Source organism: Anguilla anguilla, chromosome 13 (genome assembly GCF_013347855.1).
Source record: "Anguilla anguilla isolate fAngAng1 chromosome 13, fAngAng1.pri, whole genome shotgun sequence".
Classification (NCBI taxonomy): domain Eukaryota; kingdom Metazoa; phylum Chordata; class Actinopteri; order Anguilliformes; family Anguillidae; genus Anguilla; species Anguilla anguilla.
The window spans coordinates 31,360,375-31,367,980 of NC_049213.1; positions in this window are offsets into that span (position 1 = coordinate 31,360,375).

The window sequence follows — 7,606 nt, forward strand, 5'->3', positions numbered from 1 at the left end:
ATAAGGAAACAAATGATTGAATTCGGCGAGAGCGCTCCTTTTCTGTAGCTCCTTTGGTGCCATTGACAGCTGTGTGAGAGAGAGAGAGCGAGAGAGAGAGAGAGAGAGTATTCCAGATCTATGCTCAGAAAAATGTCTCAGGAAACTCAAGTGCCTGCACTCCCTGGTTTTTTTTTTGTTTTCAGAGGGGGGCGTGTGTGGATTCGTTGGTTAGCGGATTACGCGCTCGTCAGGTCCCAGCCCACTTTCGCTTTAAGACGACCCGGCGTGAGGAGAGCGGCGCTCGGGAGCGAGGCGTGACTGCTGTACACAGCGCCGGGCTTCACGCCGTCTGGGAGCGCAGCGGAGCTCGTCCAGCGAGAGGTTCATTGTGAGCGCGTGCGCTTCCTTCTCAGCGCCCTGCCAATCAGACGGGGAGAGAGAGAGAGAGAGAGAGAGAAAGTGAGAGAGGAGAGGAGGAGAGCTCCTTCCAGGCTTCTCTACTGCTGTGCACAGGACAACAGCGGTGAGCTTTTTAATTTTTATTTGTGTGTGTGTGTGCGTGTGTGTGTGTTTAAACAGGTGTGCATGTGCCTTTAAAGCACCAATTGACTGCGAGACACTGAGTCCCTTTTAGAAATCGTTATGGTTGTGTGCTCTGATTCTCTTTTAATGCAAATCTAATTAAGTTAAACTCCTACCTGTTCCACTACAGGAACAGTACTGTACGTTATGTCAGTGTATCACAGGCCTCTTAAATGATCTCTGTTCTGTTTCTGAGACTTTGGGACTCTGTCAGTCACTGTCCACATTGGGGGGTGGGTGGGGGGGGGTGAGGGGTTATTCCTCTACCATCTGTTGCCACTTGCTTGGGGGTGGTGGGGTGCTGAGGTCTGGAGTAATCAAAGCCTCTGTTATGCCTAAGCAGGCACTGTACAGGAGAGAGAGAGAGCTGGGAAGTAAAGAGAAATAAACTTCCAACCAAGCATTCCGTTTGGGTTGTTAAGTTACAGGCCCTACAAATATGTTAAATTTGAATATTTATTGGTATGAAAAACCAAATGTTGATAAGTTGTGAAAATAGCAAATAGCTTTTCTTCTGCTTACACAAGAAAAGGACAATAATATTGTTATGCCCTCCTCCATTTCTTGGGGTGCATTGATAGATACAGCTGGCTGCCCCACCTGGTATCTCAACAGGCAAAATATACCACACTTTGCCACGGCAACTACTCTCAGATAAAGCCTCTTGACTCAAAATATGAAGGAAATGTCCGTGTAGTAGTATATGTTTATTTGTGCAGTTCAGCATTATGCAGCAGTTGTGTGCCTATGTAATTATGTCTGATGTGTGGATCTATAAAGCCAGATGATGTATAGTAAAAAGCTATGTATTTTTAATTACATAGGATGCCCCACTTACGGGATATTCCAGTACATTCAGACATATTGGGAGATAAATCTTTCATCTTGTTCTGTAGAGGGGGGAATAACTGATATGTAATAGCTAATGTGTGAGTGTCATCCTTCTCACAAAAAAGAAATAAAACGTGTTCCTCTAGGTCTGTCCAGTGAGCTGCCATGTACTGAACCACAAAAGACTCATACTTATACTGTAAGTGTGCCTTTAAAATCGGAACAGCGTATTTGGATCAGGGTTATCAAGAAGTAAGAAAATCGCGACTTTATGTTTGATGTGTTACCCTGCTTTGATCAAAACATTTCAAACCTTATGACACCACCTACTGTTAAATGCATTCCCTATTTTTAATGGTTCACTATAATTAACCTTTACTTGAGCCAATTAATTTTACTTACCTTAAATATGTACTGTGGCAGATTTGCACCGGTCCATTCACAGATAAGGTTTGAAACTGATTTATTTAGTTGCCATTCGTGCATGGGTTCAAATGAGGATACAGCTTGTTAATGTGATTACTGTGGAGCTCATCGGAAGTTCGTAGAAGTCATAATCATGTAACACTGAACTTTGAGCCATGTTGAGGAGTACCTTCTTTGCCTGTTTTACACCAGTGCTGTAAGCCCCATCACTAGCTTGTACACACTATGCGTACAGTTAGGTGTTAAATCAAAAGTAGCTGGCCTTAAATGACACACTTCTACCTGTGCTCAAACCACCCACCAAGGTAAATGTTTCCAAATTGCTTTTACATCAGGGAACGCACCGCATGATTTGAGCATTCCCCGCAGGTTGCAGTCATCGGTTGATCAGTAGTCGTTTGCGTATGAGGATGGGTGATATTTTTGCACAGCAAATAAGTAAGGGAAAATTTATGCTCAAAAATACATCCTTGTGCTTTTAGACAAGTTCAGCATTTTTTTCAAAAATGCCTGTACCAGGGAAGGTCTAGAATCTTTATAAAGTGTTTTTGTTAGATTTATGCACACAACGCTTGCCCATGAAGCACGGGGCATTAAATTGTGAATTTCAAGCATCGTTTTAAAGAGTCTTGTGTTCACGCTAATGGAAGCCTCATTTAGCTGGGGCGGTTTGCAGGAAGTTTCCCCCTGGGAAAACAAGTGATTTTGAAGCTGCAAGTGCTTTTCTCAAACTCCCTTCTGACAAAGGCAGGAAAGGTCGAACGGACCATGCCAGTGATATACAGCATGTAAATATGCCTGCATACATGTGCAGTTGCAATCAGTTGTGTGCATGCAGTTGGCAGAGTTGCTAGTTAAACAGTCCGCACTTAAAACAATCCTTGCTGGGTCTGCAGCGATATATGAGTTTGTGTGTGTATGTGTATTTTGAGTATGCGTGTTTGTGCAAACGCTTGTGTTTGTGTGTACACCCTTGCATGTGTGTGTGCAGTACAGTGTGTACTTGTGCTTGTGTATGAAAAGCAAACACTGGCACAAAATATGTATCGACCAATCTCTTTTCCATTAACACTGGCCTTTCACTCAGAAATGGAATCTGTGGTTACATTATTCCAAAGGGGAGTACCTTGGTGGTGGGGGCTTTTCGTTTAATCAGGGGTGCAAAACTCCGGTCCTGGAAGGACCTAGTTTTTGTTCCAACCAATTACCTTAGTTTTAGTTTTTAAACTGTGCCGATTAACTTCTTGTACTTGAGCACAGTAAAATCTTTTGGATACACTTGCAGTCTTCAGCTGTAGTTGGTGCTGGTACAAATATCAGGTCAAGAGATGATTGGGTCACTTAAACAATTAGAGCAGAGCAGAAGTTGGCACAAAACCCTGAAATGGATCAGTCCTTATTGTGCACCCCTGGTCCCTGGTTTAAAGAGAGACAATGGGACTAAATTCTCATATCACCCAATTTATAAAAATGAGCTGGAACGACTGCCCAGTTCTCAGGGCAGAGGCTGTTCTGTACAGGAAACTCAAATTTGGGTTATTTCTCAGAAGTGCATTTTCAAGTTAAGCTAGAGGGAAGATACTGCCATTTAATTCAGAACAAATATACGCTTCACATATTAAATGCCAGCACTTTTAGGATCTTGTAGAAGAACACCTCGCACGGAATCGTAAGTGGCATTAAAGTGTGCACTCGATTGATTGCTGGCTTATCCTCAGATCTTTAACATGCACCCATTTCCAGAAATGGCTCAGAACTGAATGCGTGAATCTGAACCCCAGCAGGAGAGCTCTGGTAATGCTCAGAAACAATATTGTTAGATGTTCAGGCCACATCCAGCTGCATTATCTGAGCGGTGAGCTATGGACATGGCCAGTTTTTAGCTGCGACCGCAGCTCTATAGCTCTGTCTGTCGTTCGGTCGGTTGGTTGGTTGTTTGCTTGGTTGGTCCACAAAAAGTGTCCCACCCCGTAGCGGCCACAGTTTTCACCCCAGGAGGCTGAAATTTGGCATGGACGTTGGTCATGACCGAAGGTAGAGCTGAGTAACTTTCAAGGCCAATTGACCAAGAGGGGGCGTGGCGATGGGCTTGGCCTATCACAAAAAGGCGCGTAACTCCCGAGTGGATTCACAGATTTGCACAAGATTTTGTGGAAAGGTTGGTCATGAGCCAAAGAAGAGATCACATGTTTGTGTGAGGGCGTGTGCGTGGATGCATGCACACATGGATGCATGCGCGTGTGCAGTCGCAGCTATTGCGTATTCGCGCTTGTTACTCTGCAAATTATTATGCTGCACTAAACTTCAAGGGATAATTTTCTTGTGCGTAGGTGGATTTTTTAATTAGCGTCTTCCTTTCAAAGTCTTCCTTTGCTTCCGTCAGATCGCCAAGAGTTGCTGAAATTTCTCTCAGCGGTGAAAAACAGTCTGCGATTTCTTAGTGTACTTACATGAAGCTTCAAGGACTTATGAGTGTTAAAATACTTTTCTTATGGCCTGCATTCCTCAGTGTAGAATAGCTGGTATTATGAGTCTGCTGGTTTGTACTGAGTGAACTTGCTAAGCAAGTGATGAACAAACACCAGGTGGGAAATAGACATACTAGAGACCTTTTGCGTGGGAAATGAGTAACTGTGTCTATTGTGATTACAAGTGAAAAGATTCACAAGGCAGACTGTGCTTTATTAGCAGATGCGTAAAGGTCCGTTGGAGTAGCCTAATTTTCTGTCTGTGCCTCAACAGACTGAGATTACACCTGGGCCAAACACATATGTGCTTTTCTACATCGCGAGGAATTATATGACGGAGTGAAATCTGACAGTGAAGAGGGAGAGCCAGGTTTGGACACTGGAAGTTGACAGAGCAGAGTCTCTCTCTCTCGCTCTCTCTCTCTCTCTCTCTCTCTCTCTCTCTCTCTGACACACGTGTGGGTGTAGAGGGAGGTCTTCCTCATATCTGTGTGCTTCCGTCAGTGGGCTTCTCTTGGCGGTGGTGTGAAAAATGAGGCTACGTTCCAAAAATAAACCAGGCGATGAGGAACACCAGCTGAGAGCTAAAGAATGTGGCCCCCCATCACTGTCGCATCTGTGATCTGGCCTTCCCTCTCGCTTCTCCGCGCACAGGAAAACATACACAAGGCTCACACAACACATACAAACAAACACGTGCAAATGAAAGTTAACACAAAGAGAGACACTCACACACACACACACACACACACACACACACACAATTTCCCTTTGTGCTTCTGCTTGGCTGAAATAAGAACTGGATCCAGATCAAGCTTCTGTTTGACAGAAGAGATATTTGTGTGATGCAGGGAGGTGCAGTCTGTAACCTCAAGCACTGTGCACTAAATGAAGGTGCACGGTCTCTGTGCGCTATGCGTTTCCCAGCCCTGGCTGCTGCAGGGTACATTTTGGCACTGCATACAGAACGCAGGGCCTCTGAGGGCTGCTTCGGCCCTGCCAGAACACCAGACAATCGATTCAGTTCAATTTTATTTGTATAGCGCTTTCTACAGAGAACTGTCACAAGGACAATTTACAGAGTAGCAAGGCAATCACTTCTGCTATAGGGATCTTTGACTCCCTTCTCCCCGTGTGGGTTTTGCTGGCCTTAGGTTCGGTTCCTGCTGCCTTTCGCCAGAAGTCCTCCTGGGAAGTTGCTGCTTCAGCTCTTTGGAAGATACCGACACAGCGGCTGCCCTTCCTGTCACCTGTGACATCACAGTGCTGAGAGGCTTTTAAAATGATTGGCTGGAGTCACTCCTCAGAGGCCCCTGCAAGGTCCGTGTCAATCACTGTGTTAAGTGCAGCCTGACAAATGGGCAGGTAATGGCCGCAGAACACAAGGGTAAGTTATCCAATGCCCTTTTAAGGAAACAGTCCTAACTGATTGACTTTAGGTGGTCCATTTATTCTTAGTCTTGAAATTGACCTTTCTCAGGGACCGGGTGGTTTTTAAAACATAAAGAAATCCACGTAATTAACAACCTAACTACAAATAATTTCCTTTGCATAAATTCCCTGATTTTCTTTCTTAACAGTAGCTGAAAGGCAGCCAATGGCAGTTCAGTGCCTGTACACATGACGGACATTCCACAGACGGAACGTCAGAGGAATGCCCGCGGTGGGCCTGCTTACCGCATGGATACACCTCACCGGGCCCCCAAGACCCACGGAGGGGCCACAGGGGGCCCACAGCGGGGGGGCAGGAGGGAGGAGAAGACCCAGGCACCCTGTGGGTGTTTCTGTGGCAGTGTCTTAGCTGGTTGTTGTGAGGAGCGAGAAAGAAGCAATCAGCAAGTATACTGCCGCAGAAACTCTTCACCCTGTGATGCCCCACCCCTTCCCCCCTGAGGCCACCGCCCCCCACATCTGAGACCATTGGCTGAGCTAGCTGGAATGACAGGTGGGTAGTTGTTCTCTGACTGGCGACTGCATCCACGTAGAGATGTTGGTGCTCAGACAGTGTCATTAGGCCCTTAGTGATGCATGTGAATGAAATCACTCTGATTTATGAAGGCAACACCGCCAAGGCTGTGCTTTCACACTTTCAGATCCGTTAATGGCTGTTATATGGATGCAATTCACTATTGGCATTTATTGTACCTGAAGGTGTTTTTTCTCTCTCTAAAATAAAAATATTGCTTGTTATAAATGGTCTTGTTTATTTATTTTTTTTCAACAAAATGTGTACTATTGCATTTAGCCCCTGGTTTACATAATAGTGTTATGAGAGAAGTCTGTTGCAGAGTGAGTGGTGTGTGTAAGAACTATTCTCACAGGAACCGGCCACTGGCATAATCGCTCCATGCTGTCGATTAGGTCCACGGCTCTCCCTGGGCCACACCATTCAAGTTTTTTTATTTTTTATTTTTTTATTTGGTTTATTGGAACACTGGGGCCACAACAACATTCTTGTTTAGGGCCACCCAAACCGAGAGGAGGGGGGGGCGGAGATGCCAGCCACTCTGACAGAGCAACTGTGAAAATGCCAACAATACTTTTTAAAGTCTAGCTTAGGCCAAGAGATAGGCACCTAGACTGGTAATTCTAAGTTTTTGTTTAAAAAAAAAAAAAAAAAATTGGTTTGTCTTTGGTCTTGTGATATTCATACGAACATGAGACTTAATGTCTCTAGTCTTATTACTGCTCCACAAGTCTCCGTGTACTGTAGGTCTCAGAACAGATTTGTAGGACGGTCTAAACCATCTCTTGATCTCTTGGGGAGAACTACAGGCGTGACTTCACGGTGCATGCTGTCCGAATATCAGCCAGCTGATACAGCAGTCTCACGTGTTCAGTGCTTCGGTGCTCCAGATTGGCGCGTGCTTAAGGATGCCTTTTGGATGAACACTGGCGGTGTGTGTGTATTATACATGAGCTCCGCGTACGCATGAAGTCTGTTGACCGAGCATCCCAGGAAGATCAAATAGGAGCGCAATCTCACTGCCGGGACGCGTGAGTACGGTTTATTTCAATGGTAGGTGATGGAAAAAGGCAGATTGAAACCCACTGAGGCTTTAATGCTGGAAGGCAGTGTAGCGAGGCCCTAATCGCCTGTGAGACGCCTCCAATCCCAACCCTCACCGCTCCAGCATGCAGCCAGTGCAGAACGAGTCTCATCAACCTCTGTTAAGTCCCGACTGGCAATAAACCGCTATCTGGAGGATGTCTTGTGTTGGGGTTTTCTGCATTGCTTGCTCTGATAATGCCCAGTCGGGAACTGTATCTGTCTCTTTCTGCAGCATTAGATCGATCTTTATAAAAACATTTAACAC